This window comes from Nomascus leucogenys, chromosome 17, assembly GCF_006542625.1.
Source record: "Nomascus leucogenys isolate Asia chromosome 17, Asia_NLE_v1, whole genome shotgun sequence".
NCBI classification, from domain to species: domain Eukaryota; kingdom Metazoa; phylum Chordata; class Mammalia; order Primates; family Hylobatidae; genus Nomascus; species Nomascus leucogenys.
The window spans coordinates 60,540,667-60,555,924 of record NC_044397.1 but is presented as its reverse complement, the minus strand read 5'-3'; the positions used below and the strand labels follow the sequence as shown (position 1 = coordinate 60,555,924).

General features: G+C 47.3%; 1 pseudogene; it reads left to right on the top strand.

The window, feature by feature from the left end:
- Positions 1–247: 247 nt before the first annotated feature.
- On the top strand, positions 248–12,490 carry LOC115830826 (annotated as a pseudogene).
- The last annotated feature ends 2,768 nt before the right edge of the window (positions 12,491–15,258 follow it).

Below are 15,258 nucleotides of genomic sequence, written 5' to 3'. Positions count from 1 at the left end.
TGGTCTTGCTGCAGGGTGCAGGCCTATCCTCACTAAGTCCCACTTAGCATCTCTAGTTAAGACTTGAATAAAACACGATTATAAAGTCTGCAGATCCACAAATTGACCCAGCTCTTGTTTGCTCCCTGTCTGGTTCCTCCAGCATCGTATCTATGAAGAAAGTGGCTGAAATGCTCTGGCTGGACGATGGGCTCCACTGTGTGAAAGCTTCCCAGGCAGCTGCAGTCTTAAAACAATTGTCTGCAGAATGCTCAACGTGACCCTCTGCTTCCTGGAGTTTCTTCAGGTACGAATACCTCAGACCCCAGAAAGTGTGTTCCCAAACCACTTCTCGTGAACCATTGAATATTCAAAAGAGAGCTAAATTTCAAGCCTGTATAAAAGCGTATCCCTGTAACACATGCGCCATAATACATAACTTCTACTTTTGTCAGTCCTTACCATCTACCTCTCTGAATTTTCATGAATTTCTATTTCACAAGGGTAATTGTTTTACATATACTGGCAGTAGCATACAATAAAATACTCAGTATAAGTGCTGAGCACAGTGGCTTCTGCCTGTTTTTTTTTTTTTTTTTTTTTTTTTTTTTTTTGAGACAGAGTTTCCCTCTTGTCACCCATTTTCCCTCTTGTCCACTGCACTAGAGTGCAGTGGCGAGATCTCTGCTCACTGCAACCTCCGCCTCCCCGGTTCAAGCAATTCTCCTGCCTCAGCCTCCCAACCAAGTAGCTGGCATCATAGGCATGTGCCACCACACCCGGCTAATTTTTGTATTTTTAGTAGATATGGGGTTTCTCCATGTTGGTCCGGCTGGTCTCGAACTCATGACCTCAGGTGATCCACCTGCCTCAGCCTTCCAAATTGCTGGGATTACAGGCGTGAGCCACTGCACCTGGCCTGCTTGCGCTTGTTATACAAACGCTTTGAGAGGCCAGGGCAGGAGGATTGCTTGAGGCTAGGAGTTCAAGACCAGCCTGGACAATATGGTAAGACCATATCTCTACAAAAAATAAAAAATTATCCGGGAGTGGTAGTGTGCACCTATAGTCTCAACTACTTGGGAGGCTGAAGCAAGAGGATCGCTAGAGCCCAGGAGTTTGATGTTACAGTAAGCAATGACTGCAACACTGCAACATTGCCACTTCAGCTTGGACAACAGAGTGAGACCCTGTCCCCCTGAAAAAGAACCCCCAAAAACCTCAGCATAAAAATAAGTAAGTAAATAAATAAAATGTACAGACAAACTAAAACCAGCCGGAACGGCTAATAAGAGAGAAAATGAATCAAGATTTGAATAAAACACAGGAGGCTGGGTGAGATGTGAGATGGCTCACACCTGTAATCCCAGCACTTTGGGAGGCTGAGGCAGGAGGATTGCTTGAGCTCAGGAGTTTAATATCAGCCTGGGCATGGTGGAGAAACCCTGATTCTACGAAAATTTAAAAAAGAAGAAGAAGAAGAAGAAGAAGAAGAGGCTGAGTATGTGGTGCGTGCTTATGGTCTCAGCTACTCCAGAGGCTGAGGTAGGTAGATCACTTGAGCCTAGAAATTCGAGGCTGCAGTGAGCTGTGATCGCATCACTGCACTTCAGCCTGGGTGACAAAGTGAGATCTTGCCTCAAAAAACAAAGCAAAACAAAACAAATCCACAAGAGACCCTGGCAAAGATCTCTGTGCAAGGCAGAGAACTTCAGTGGTTCAGCTGCATCCCAACAATGTTTATTAAAGTTAATCTATGAACATAGACAAAGATTCAAAGGCAGCACAGAAAATAATTTTATTCGTAGGTGTGGTAGAATTGTGTGTGCCTTTTTCCTTTTCCTTAAAATTCCTATGTTTCCCAATTTAACTACTGTGCAAATACTACTAATAAAGAAATCCTCTATGAAAGGCGAGATTGGAGAAGCCAGCTTGACAGCAGCTCAAGAGAAGGAGGCTCGGAAAGGCCTGGCCTCAGGCTCTGTCATTGTGGGTGGGGCCCGCAGAGCTGTTCAGGAGGATGAGTCCAGACTAGGCAACACGAGAAAAAAGGAAGACCACAGAATGGGACAAAATAATTGCAAAGCATACATCTGATATGGGATTAATAGGCAGGCTATCATATAAAGAATTAAAGCTGAGGCTGGGCATAGTGGCTTGTGCCACCATGGATCACTTGAGGCCAGGAGTTCAAGACCAGGCTGAGCAACATAGTGAAACCCTGTTTCTACAAAAGATAAAAACAAAAATAAGTCCAGGCACGGTGGCTTCCACCTGTAATCTCAGCACTTTGGGAGGCCAAGGTGGGCAGATGAGTTTCAGACCAGCCTGGCCAACATGGGGAAACCTCGTCTCTACTAAAAATACAAACATTAGCCAGGCATGGTGGCGTGCACCTCTAGTCCCAGCTACTTGGGAGGCTAGGCCCGAGAATCACTTGAACCTCGGAGGTGGAGGTTGCAGTGAGCACTCCAGCCTGGAGTGAGACAGTGGGACTGTCTCAGTGGGACTGTCTCACTGGGTGACACAGCGAGACTCTGTCTCAAAAATAAATAAATAAATAAATAAAAATCAAAAGTAGAAATTAGGTGGGTGGGTGTGGTGGCTCACGCCTGTAATCCTAGCACTTTGGGAGGCCAAGGCAAGTAGATCACGAGGTCAGAGGTTCAAGACCAGCCTGGCCAACATAGCGAAACCCTGTCTCTACTGAAAATACAAAAAAATTAGCCAGGCGTGGTGGTGGGCACCTGTAACCCCAGCTACTTGGGCGGCTGAGGCAGGAGAATCGCTTGAACCTGGGAGGCAGAGGTTGCGGTGAAGCAAGATTGCACCATTGCACTCCAGCCTGGGCAACAAGAGTGAAACTCTGTCTCAAAAAAAAAGAAAAAAAAAAGAAAAAAAAAAAAGAAAGAAATTAGCCAGGCATGGTGGCACATGCCTGTAGTCATAGCTACTTGAGAGGCTGAGATGGGAAGATTGCTCGAGCTCAGAAGTTGGAGGCTACAGTGTGCTATAATTGTGCCACTGCACTCCAGCCTACGTGACAGACCAAGATACTGTCACTAAAAAAAAAAAAAAAGGCGGCCGGGCGCGGTGTCTCACGCCTGTAATCCCAGCACTTTGGGAGGCCGAGGCGGGCAGATCACGAGGTCAGGAGATCGAGACCATCCTGGCTAACACGATGAAACCCTGTCTCTACTAAAAATACAAAAAATTAGCCGGGCGTGGTGGCGGGCGCCTGTAGTCCCAGCTACTCAGGAGGCTGAGGCAGGAGAATGGCGTGAACCTGGGAGGTGGAGCTTGCGGTGAGCAGAGATGGCGCCACTGCAGTCCAGTCTGGGCGACAGAGCGAGACTCCCTCTCAAAAAAAAAAAAAAAGAACAAAAACTCAACAATAAAAAACCCACATAGCCCAATTCAAAAATGGCAAAGGACCTGACAAAGCATTTCCGTGGAGAAGACATACAAGCGGCCTACAGCACATGAAAGGACCAACCTAGTGCTCACTTTGCGTAAGTCACCGACTGAATACTTAGGATATATATCTGTTATACTTCAATTAAAAAGTTTAAAAATGTATTACGTGGACCCTGGGGGGTCATTTAGATGGTAATGATTTGGCTGACCAAACTTCTAGATCCTAGAAATCCACGCGGCTTGATTACCAAACTTCAGGCCTGGCCTTGGAAGAAAGATGTTGGCAGGAACCCAAGGAGGTTCAGAAGTCAGGGGTCAGCAGTCAGGGTAGATGGGGATCCAGGCTGCAGCCCATACAGCCAGGGCTAGTGCTAGGCTCAGTCCCAGCGGGAAGTCACAAGGCCAGGAGGCAGATGGCCTCTCCAGCAGGGCAGAGTGGGGCTGAGGCCCGGGACTGTGTGGTGTCTCAGTCTGGGGTGACCGTTGAAGCTGCCCGTGTCCTGCCCTGATCTCTCATGGCTTCTGGCCGGTGGTCCTGGGCCTGCAGCCAGCAAGGCAGAATGAGGACAGGCAGGGATTGTGTCCCGGTGGGTTCTTGCCAAGAAGGGACCCAGTCCCCCACTGTGGCCCATGCCTTTCCATCTGTGACTTGTGACCCAGTTCCACAGTCTTCCCACAGACCTGGGAAATTGCTTCATTCCCAATAATGGGAATGACTTTTTTTTTTTTTTTTTTTTTTTATGATGACTTTGCTGGTCTCAGAGGTATGCCAACTCAGCTCTCTGGAACTACAGGGAGAGACTGACACCCAGAGAGATGGCATGACTTGTCCCAGGGGGCAGAGTGAGAGAGAAAAGCCAGGGTTTCTAACAGCTGGGGCTCTCAGGCTCACTGCCCACCCCAGGGAGGGCAGTTTCAACTCTGCTCAGGACGGGTCAACACCTCTCCAAGTGCATTGTGGGCTGAGCCATATCTGAGAAACTGTTTAAAGGGAGGTATAGGAACATCAGTTCTTTTAATTTAAAAAAAATCTCAATTGCAAAACAAAATTGAGAGCCAGGGGCTCATCACATTCCTGGTGTTGATGAGGTGCAGAACTACAAGGCGGGGTTCTGTGCTTAAGGTCATCTTTCTCTGCCATCTTCCCAACCCTTGCATCTACTTTCTCAGCTCTGGACAGTGTGGGATATTAGGAAAGGGCCGACTCTCATCCCATTTCCAGAAGCCGCAGTCTCTGCTCCTCACCAGCTGTGTGTTCTTCCATGTGGCTTGGCCGGATTCAGCAAATAGAGGCACCAGGAAGCACCAGGCACCCTGCTGCCCTCCCTTCAGCCTCGGGGGACGTAGGCCCTGGCATGAGGAGGACCGGCATGGGCTTTCAGGAAGGAAAGCAGGAAACGGGCCCTAAGATAGGAATGTTTCTAAGGGCAGAATGGCCAGGCCAAGGTGAGGCAGGTCCTGGATCTGCCCAGGCATCTTTTCTACCTGCCCTCCCACCCCCAACCCCCAGGCCCAGCCCCTGCCTTCAGATCAGCTGTCCACCTGAAGCTCCTTTCCTCCTGGCTGGTCACTGACTTCTGGCCACCACCAAGCTCACCACGTGGCTCTCTTTACAAACCTGCTTCATACACAGGCTGCTTCACACCCGTGGTCCGTTAGAGAGCCTGCTCCTGATGGCACACTTTGGGACACAGACACAAGCTGTTATTTGTTCAGACAGTATGGGAGGGCTCAGATTTAGAACCACTCAAAAATCATTCACAGTTATTGAGCACCTACTCTTTGTTGGATTCTGGGTCAGTAAAACCTGTACAGGACGGAGGTAGACAGGCTGTGAGAGTAGGGTGGCTGACGGAATCCCGTAGTCGCTGTGTCCAGCCATCTAACTGGGCTGTAGATAGCATGGTAACTCAGTTTGTATTCAAAATATTGCTTCTCTGGCCAAGTGCACTCTGAGTTCCAAACAGTGACTGTATAGATGAGCTTTTCTTTTCTTTTCTTTTTTGTTTTCTTTTGAGATGGAGTTTCACTCTTGTCGCCCAGGCTGGAGTGCAGTGGCTCCATCTTGGCTCACTGCAACCTCTGCCTCCTGGGTTCAAGCAATTCTCCTGCCTCAGTCTCCCGAGTAGCTGGGATTACAGGGTGTGCCACTGCACTCAGCTAATTTTTATTTTTACTTTTAGTAGGGACGGGGTTTTGCCATGTTGGCCAGGCTGGTCTCAAACTCCTGACCTCAGGTGATCCACCCCCCTCAGACTCCCAAAGTGCTGGGATTACAGGCGTGAGCCACTGCGCCTGGCCTTTAGATGAGCATTTCAACTATCCCAGGCCCTCTGGCATGGCTCCCAAGCCCTCAGGGAGATGGTTTGGCCTCTTTTCCTGGCCCTCCAGCCTCCACACACTCCTGCCCTGGCTCTGCCTTTTCACCTGGAGTTGCCTCCTCCCACCCCGGTTGTGCACCTGCCCCGGGCCTTCACCTTATGTGGTCTCCTCAAATCCTTTCCCTCCTTCCCTCTTTGGGTGCCTTCAGAGCCCAGTTTCAATGACACCTTCTCCAGGACCCCTGATCTGCCTGAAAACTTGGTGGCTAAAAGCAATATCACATTGATTTTGCTCACAAATCTGCAGTTTGGCAAGGCTCAGAGGGGATGGCTCAAGGCTGGGGCTGGAGCCATCTGACATCTCGCTCACTTGCTGGCTGGCTTTTGATGGCCTGCTGCAAGGGGGCAGAGTCGCCTCCATCTCCACATATTCCTTAGCCACACACTAGGCTGGCCCAGACTGGAGGTCACAAAAGGGCTTCTTTCTTTCCATGCTTTCGGTTTCTTCTAATGAGCCTGCATGACTTCTATACTTTAAAAGGACAGAAAATAAAACATAATTCTAATTTCCTTTTACTTTCATGCCAGGTTTACATCTCTAATTGTAATATCTTCAAACCATGGTATCTGAACATCCCATATTTTGCCCACTCATCTTCCCAGGTACCATTTCTAATTATTTGATAAAAATAGTAGAGTGGGCTGGGCATGGTGGCTCACACCTGTAATCCCAGCACTTTGGGAGGCTGAGGTGGGTGGATCACCTGAGGTCAGGAGTTCAAGACCAACCTGAACAATATGGTGAAACCCTGTCTCTACTAAAAATACAAAAACTAGCTGGGCCTGGTGGCATGTGCCCGTAGTCCCAGCTACTGGGGAGGCTGAGACAGGAGAACTGCTTGAACCTGGGAAGTGGAGGGTATAGTGAGCCAAGATTTTGCCACTGCACTTCCAGCCTGGTGACAGAGTGAGACTCTGTTTCAAAAATAAAATAAAATAAAATAAAAATAGTAGAGTGAATTAATACTCCACATTTTGAAAGCTTATCGGTTTAAGGCTGAGTGAAAACATTTCTGCTTGGAAATGTTGCTTCTGGTGATCTCTGTGCTATTGAAGTGGGTTCTGGGCCACATTTCAGCCCAGACATGCGAGCGCCCATTTGGGGCTGTCCCAGGAAGTGTGCTCGTGTGTGTGCGTAAGCATGCATAAGTGTGCGTAGCTTGTGTTGCCATAGTGATTTGGTTTGGGAGAAGTAACATAGAGCTCAGGCTTTTATGGACGGTGATGTAGTTTAGACAAGTAGTCTTTCTTTTTCCTGGAATCATAGAAAAGCAGCCTTGTGTGATGGTGAAGTCTGCATCTTCTCCAGTCCCCCAATTCTGCCCCCACAGGCTCAGTGCTGCCTGTGGCTGTCACAACCACATACTGTTCCAAATGGGAATTTGTACCAGTAAATGGATTTGGGTAAATCTATAAGAGTGGTTTGACTTTTTTTTTTCTTTCTTTCTTTCTTTATTTTTTTAAATTATTATACTTTAGGTTTTAGGGTACATGTGCACAATGTGCAGGTTTGTTACATATGACTTTTTAAATATCAAACAATATAAACATCTCAATGATTAATATAATAGATCTTTTGAAAAATTATAAAAATTATTTGCTGGCCAGGCACAGTGGCTCACACCTGTAATCCTAGCACTCTGGGAGGCTGAGGCAGGCAGATCACAAGGTCAGGAGATAGACACCATCCTGGCTAACACGGTGAAACCATGTCTCTACTAAAAATACAAAAAATTAGCCAGGCGTGGTGGCAGGCACCTGAGACTCCGTCTCAAAAAAACAAAATTGCTAATTACCGATATTCATATTAGGAATTTTAGTGCTTTTTACTTTTGGCAATAGTTAATACATATAGTCTTAAAGACTTCATTGGAAAAATGTAATTCACTCATGTAGCGGCTAAGCAATATCTGAATAACAGTCCCTCCAGTTAGGAGATCTCAGGGGCCCCCAGGGTCTCAGGACCTAAGTGTGGGGCGGTACTAAATTGGACAGAAAGAACCAGAGCCCCATCCCTACACATCTCTGAGCCTACGTTTCCTCAGTTGAGACGTGACAGTATGAACACCTACCTTGAAGGTTAGTTGTGATATGAAATGAGGAGTGTGTGTCAAAGTGCATTGTAAATGTCTGAAGTCATTTCTTTTTTTTTTTTTTTTTTTTGAGATGGAGTCTCGCTCTATCACTCAGGCTGGAGTGCAGTGGCACGAACTCAGCTCACTGCAAGCTCCGCCTCCCGGGTTCACGCCATTCTCCTGCCTCAGCCTCCCGAGTAGCTGGGACTACAGGCGCCTGCCACCGCGCCCGGCTAATTTTTTGTACTTTTAGTAGAGACGGGGTTTCACCATGTTAGCCAGGATGGTCTAGATCTCCTGACCTTGTGATCCGCCCGCCTGGGCCTCCCAAAGTGCTGGGATTACAGGCATGAGCCACTGCGCCCGGACTCTTTTTTTTTTTTTTTTTTTTTTTTGAGACTGAGTCTCACTCTGTCACCCAGGCTGGAGTGCAATGGCGCGGTCTCGGCTCACTGCAGCCTCGGCCTCCCGGGTTCAAGTGATTCTCCTGCCTCACCCTACCGAGTAGCTGGGACTACAGGCGCCCGCCACCACGTGCGGCTAATTTTTTGTATTTTTAGTAGAGACGGAGTTTCACCGTGTTAGCCAGGATGGTCTCTATCTCCTGACCTCGTGATCTGCCCGCCTCAGCCTCCCAAAGTGCTGGGATTACAGGCGTGAGCCACAGCCCCCAGCTTTTTTTTTTTTTTTTTGAGACCTAGTCTCGCTCTGTCACCCAAGCTGGAGTGCAGTGGCGTGATCTTGGCTCACTGCAACCTCTGCCTCCTGGGTTCACGCCATTCTGCTGCCTCAGCCTCCCGAGTAGCTGGGACTACAGGGGCACGCCACCATGCCCAGCTAATTTTTTGTATTTTTAGTAGAGACGGGGTTTCACCGTGTTAGCCAGGATGGTCTGGATCTCCTGACCTCGAAGTGCTGGGATTACAGGCGTGAGCCACCGCGCCGGGCCTGAAGTCATTTCTAAGTATGATGTTGGGTAAGTTCTACCCTTAGGTTCAAAAACTCAGACTGAGTCACATGAAGAAAGAAAACACCATGAGAGTTATTTATTTGGCCTCCCACTGAGTAAGGCATTCTGTTAGGCCATTAGTGTTTATAAGCCAAATGTGGCATTCTGGAAAGGTAAATAGGCATTTAGTAGGAGATAAGAAACAAGTTTCCCTGCTACCTTTTTTTTTTTTTTTAGAGACAGGGTCTCACGGTGTTGCCCAGGCTGAAGTGTGGTGGCACCATCACAGCTTACTGCAGCCTCAAACTCCTAGGCTCAAGAGATCCTTCCACCTCAGCCTCCCAAGTAGCTGAGACTAGAGGCATATGCCACCACACCCAGCTAATTTTAGTTATTTATTTATCATTATTATTATTATTTTTGAGATGGGCTCTTGTCCTGTCACCTAGGCTGGAGTGCAGCAGCACGATCATAGCTCACTGCAGCCTTGTACTCCTTGCCTCAAGCAATCGTCCTGCCTCAGCCTCCCAAGTAGCTGGAACTATAGGCACAGGCCACCATGCCCAGCTAATTAAAAAAAAAATTTTTTTTTTCTGTAGAGACAGGGTCTGGCTATGTTGACCAGGCCTATCTCTAACCCCTGTCCTCAAGTGATCCTCCTGCCTCAGCCTCCCCAAGTGCTGGGATTATAAGCACAAGCCACTGTACCTGGCCAGAGACAAGTTCACAAACATTCTGAGGGTTCAGAGGGGCAGGCTACTTCCAAATGTCTGGATTTTTTTTAAGTTATGTAAACTATTTTATTTTTAAACTATATTGATGTGTTTCAGAAGAAAAAAATGACCATATTTAATTAGTCAGTGATACATAATTGTATTTTCCTTTGGGACAATATAGAATTTGTTTATTCTTCAGTGGCTTCATATTTACAAAATACCAGTAAAAATAGTAAGGAAAGGGTTCAATCCACATAGACCATCACATACAGAATAACTAGCTGAATATTTATCTTCCAGAAATCTGGTAAGCACTGGTTTCTTAAACACAGGATATGCCAAATTCTGGTTACTAGTGTCTTCATTCTTTATTGGATACATTTCTTTTGTTTAATTGATACATATTTGTACATATTTATGGGGTACATGTGATATTTTGTTACATGTATAGAATGGAATACTATTCAGCCATAAAAAAGAATGAAATCCTGTCATTTGGAGCAACATGGATGGAATTGGAGATCATTATGTTAAGTGAAATATGCTAGGCATGGAAAGACATATATCACATGTCCTTTTTTTTCATCCTCTCATTATTGAACATGTCACATGTTCTTACTCATATGTGGGAGCTAGAAAAGTTGATCTCAGGCCAACCACAGTGGCTCACGCCTGTAATCCCAGCACTTTGGGAGCCCGAGGCAGGCGGATCACTTGAGGTCAGGAGTTTGAGACCAACCTGGCCAATATGGTGAAACCGTGTTTCTACTAAAAATACAAAAATTAGCTGGGCGTGGTGGTGTGTGCCTGTAATCCCAGCTACTTGGGAGGCTGAGGCAGGAGAATCGCTGGAATCTGGTCAGCAGAGGTTGCAGCGAGCCGAGATCACACCACTGCACTGCAGCCTGGGCTACAGAGTGAGACTCTGTCTCCAAAAAAAAAAAAAAAAAATTGGCTGGGCATGGTGGCTCACGCCTGTAATCCCAGCACTTTGAGAGGCTGAGGGGGGTGGGCCACTTGAGGTCAGGAGTTTGAGACCAACCTGGCCAACATGGTGAAACGCTGTTTCTACTAAAAATACAAAAATTAGCTGGGCATGGTGGCGCATGCCTGTAATCCCAGCTACTCAGGAGGCTGAGGAAGGAGAATCGCTTGAACCTGGGAGGCAGAAGTTGTGGTGAGCCGAGATCGCACCACTGCACTCCAGCCTGGGCGACAAGAGTGAAACTCCATCTCAAAAAAAAAAAAAAAAAAAAAGTGAATCCTACAGAAGTAGAGAGTAGAATGATAGATAGTAGAGATTGGGAAAGGGGTGTCAGTGGGAGGGGGGAAGAACACGTTGGTTAATGGGTACGAACATACAGTTAGAAGGAAAATGATCTAGTCACAGGCCGGGCGCGGTGGCTCACACTTGTAATCCCAGCACTTTGGGAGGCCGAGGCGGGCGTGGTGGCGGGCACCTGTAGTCCCAGCTACTCGGAGAGGCTGAGGCAGGAGAATGGCGTGAACCCGGGAGGCGGAGCTTGCAGTGAGCCGAGATTGTGCCACTGCATTCCAGCCTGGGCGATAGAGCGAGACTCTGTCTCAAAAAAAAAAAAAAAAAAAAAAAAAAGATCTAGTCACAGTAGAGTGACTATAGTTAACAACAATGTTTTGTTTATTTCAACATAGGTAGAAGAGAGAACTTGAAATGTTCCCAACACACAGAAATAATAAATGCTTAGGGCAATGGATATCCTAAATACTCTGACTTGATCACTACATGTTCTATGCTGATGTCTGGGTTTTATTCTGATGGAGGTGCCACTGGAGGTATTTCAGGCATTTGCACAGAAGTATCCCCCCACCATACCCGCCTTCAGAGCTGCACATTAGAAAGATGGATCTAACAGGAATACACAAAGTTAAGTAGAAAACAGAGAAACCAGAAGCGGTTAAGAAAGCATCCTAAGAATTCACGGAGTGGAAAATCACCTAGATGTCTTTTATGGGAGGCGTATCCTGGGGAGCATCTGCAGAATCTAGGAGGAGCACCCTTGAGGAGCACTCAGGAAGCACTCAAGAGAAACATCTATAACTGGCTGGAAATCGCAGGGAGCATCTTTTTGCAGACTCAGTACGTGATTTGAGCAGGAGTGCTGTAGGAGAAATTGAAGGAGAAACCCCTCTAGTATCACATACATAACACCTTTCCCCTGTGGAAGGAGCCAGTCTTCCAGAGGCCCTACTTACGATATGGCAAAGCCAAAGTTCTCATGGAGGACATCTGGTATCATGAGGATCCCATTGGAGCACAATTCTTTCTTTCCTTTTTTTTTTTTTTTAGATGAAGTTTTGCTCTTTTTGCCCAGGCTGGAGTACAATGGCATGATCTCGGCTCACTGCAACCTTCGCCTCCCGAGTTCAAGTGATTCTCCTGCCTCAGCCTCCCGAGTAGCTGGGATTACAGGTGTGCACCACCACACCCAGCTAATTTTTGTATTTTAAGTAGAGACGGGGTTTCCTCATGTTGGCCAGGCTGGTCTCGGACTCCTGACCTCAGGTGATCTGTCTGCCTCAGCCTCCCAAAGAGTTGGGATTACAGGCATGAGCCATCGCGCCCAGCCCATTGGAGGAAAATTCTATTCAGCCTACAAATCTGGTCAAAAGCTTTTGATCTATTCAATCCAATCTTCAAGCCTACATGTCAATGCTTCGTGAAGTATATTGAGCTACAGAAACTTAAAGAAACAGATGAAGAGAAGTTATTTGTAGAAACAAGGAAAGCTTTATTGGCAGAAAGTGTCATTTTAAGATGAGTAGGAGATGCAAGGACTCAACAGGAAGGTAGTCACGTTTCCTGGAAATCTGAACACATGATTGTCAGACCCCAAACTGCGTTGAAAGAAAACCAGCCTCAGAAAGAAAGAAGTTCCATGGGACCAGCATTTGGAGGCACCTGAAGGACAGTCAAAAGGTCTTGCAGCTCCGTGAAGGGTTTGTATACTGTGGGTACTGACATACACACTCTACTCGGTAGCTCAATGTTGAGCTGTTTCTAACAGTTGAACTACATAAACGTCCCTTGATCTTGAAGGCATTATATTTGCCTTCTCTTAGTCCTTACTTCTGAGTTGTCATAAAGCTCGGTATCATGGTTTGACAGAAGCAGTTATGATCCAGAGTATTTATATAAAAGAATAATAAAAACTGAAAAAAAAAAAAAAAAAGGAGTTATGTGAACTTTCATGGTAGGACATCATTAAATAAAGAACTCCGGCTGGGCGTGGTGGCTTATACCTGTAATCCAGCACTTTGGGAGGCCCAGGCGGACAGATCACTTGAGGTCAGGAGTTTTGAGACCAGCCTAGCCAAGATGGTGAAACCCTGTCTCTAATAAAAATACAAGAAAATGGCCGGGCGCGGTGGCTCATGCCTGTAATCCCAGCACTTTGGGAGGCCAAGGCGGGTGGATCAACTGAGGTCAGGAGTTTGAAACCAGCCTGGCCAACATGGTGAAACCCCTTCTCTACTAAAAATACAAAAAAATGGCATGGCGCGGTGGCTCATGCCTGTAATCCCAGCACTTTGGGAGGCCGAGGCGGGTGGATCACTTGAGGTCAGGAGTTTGAAACCAGCCTGGCCAACATGGTGAAACCCCTTCTCTACTAAAAATACCAAAAATTAGCTGGGCATATTGGCGGGTGCCTGTAATCCCAGCTGCTCAGGAGACTGAGACAGGAGAATCGCTTGAACCTGGAAGTCGGAGGTTGCAGTGAGCTGAGATCGCACCATTGCACTCCAGCCTGGGCAACAAGAGCGAAACTCTGTCTCAAAAAAAAAAAAAAAAGAGCAAAAAACAAAACAAAACAAAAAAATTAGCCAGGCGTAGTGGCACATGTCTGTAATCCCAGCGATTCTGGAGGCTGAGGCAGGAGAATCACTTGAACCTGGGAGGCAGAGGTTGCAGTGACCTGAGATCATGCCACTGCTTTCCAGCCTGGACAGCAGAGCAAGACTCCATCTATAAATAAATACATAAAATTCCCTAGGTGCTTAAAAACAAAGAAAGAGGAAAAAAAAGAGGTGCATCTAACATCTAGGAAGAGCACCTGGGGGAGCACCGACTGGGAGCACCTGAAGGAGCAACTCAAGGGCCACTGGCAGGAGCCTCCGGGAAGCGCAGAAGGCATGTGTGGGGAGAGATTGGTGGAGGTTGGGTGTTCTTACCCACTGAGTGGGCGGGCTAGAAGAAGAGAAATGGGGCTAGAGACAGGCTGGCTGTAAGCCAGTGGTTGTCGAGGAGATAGCATCAGCGAGGGAGATGCCCCAGTGGCAGAGCCGCCCTGAAAAGGGAGGAGGGTGTCTCTCCACTGTTGAGCCAGAGCCACGAAGAGGGTTGACTCTGCCATAGAGCGTCCTTTCTTCCCAGCTATTATGTCGGCTCTGCAGGGACCCTCACACTTGAGTCAAGGGGCTTGTGCCTTACTGAGCAGCCAGAGGGATCCCTCTCTGAGACCCTCAGACCTGCTCTTTGCCTGGCCAGTGCCAGCCCTCCTCCCCCTCCTCACCAGGGGATGGCTGAAGCATGGAAAATTGGCCTGCAGCAGATTGGGGGGGGCATGGGGACTCAACACCCTGGGTTGCTGAGTCCTGTGAGACCTGTGGCCCCGGGACACCCCACCCCAGCCCTGGGCTCTCAGCAAGGATACCATGTGGAGCCCGTCAACTAGCACTCTCGCGCCCCCTGGTGGCCGTCCCTGATGAGGCGGGTATAGGACATCTTCCCAGTGAGAACTTGTGGGAATCCACAGTTCATGCCTACGTTCATTCATTCATTCATTCTTGAAATATTTGGGGAGTACCTGCAGGCCTCCGAGGCTCTATGCTGTCCACTCTGGCACCCACACGCACTCTGAGCACTTGAAGTGCAGCGAGTCCACTGGAGAAGTACAGTAAGTGTAAAGAGTACACTGGCCGTCAAAGACAGTGTACACAATGTAAAATGTAGTATCGATCATTTTCAGATTGATGATGCATTGAAATTATAATGTTTTGGATCAACCATTTTAAATAAAATATGATTACAATCAATTTCACCTGTTTCTTTTTTGCCGAGACCAGCTGGGTCGGGGAGGCCATAACCCAGTGGTGCTAGAGGAGTTAAAGACACACACAGAGAAATACAGAGGTGTAAAGTGGGAAATCAGGGGTCTCACAGCCTTCAGAGCTGAGAGCCCCAAACAGAGATTTACCTACATATTTATTAACAGCAAACCGGTCATTAGCATTGTGTCTATGGATATTAAATTAACTAAAAGTATCCCTTATGGGAAACGAAGGGATGGGCCGAATTAAAGGAATAGGTTGGGCTAGTTAACTGCAGCAGCAGCATGTCCTTAAGGCACAGATCGCTCATGCTATTGTTTGTGGCTTAAGAATGCCTTTAAGCAGTTTTCCGCCCTGGGCGGGCCAAGTGTTCCTTGCTCTCATTCCGGTAAACCCACAACCTTCCAGCGTGGGCGTTAGGGCCATTATGAACATGTTACAGTGCTGCAGAGATTTTGTTTATGGCCAGTTTTGGGGCCAGTTTATGGCCAGATTTTGGGGGACCTGCTCTTTTTACTTTTATGATAATGTGGCTTCTAGAAAGCTTAACCTTCTTTATGTGGGTCGATTTCTATTTCTATTTCTATTGGATAGTGCTATTCTAGACCATCAGTTCCCAGACTTTGGGATTCCAAGGACAAGTAAAAGTCCTC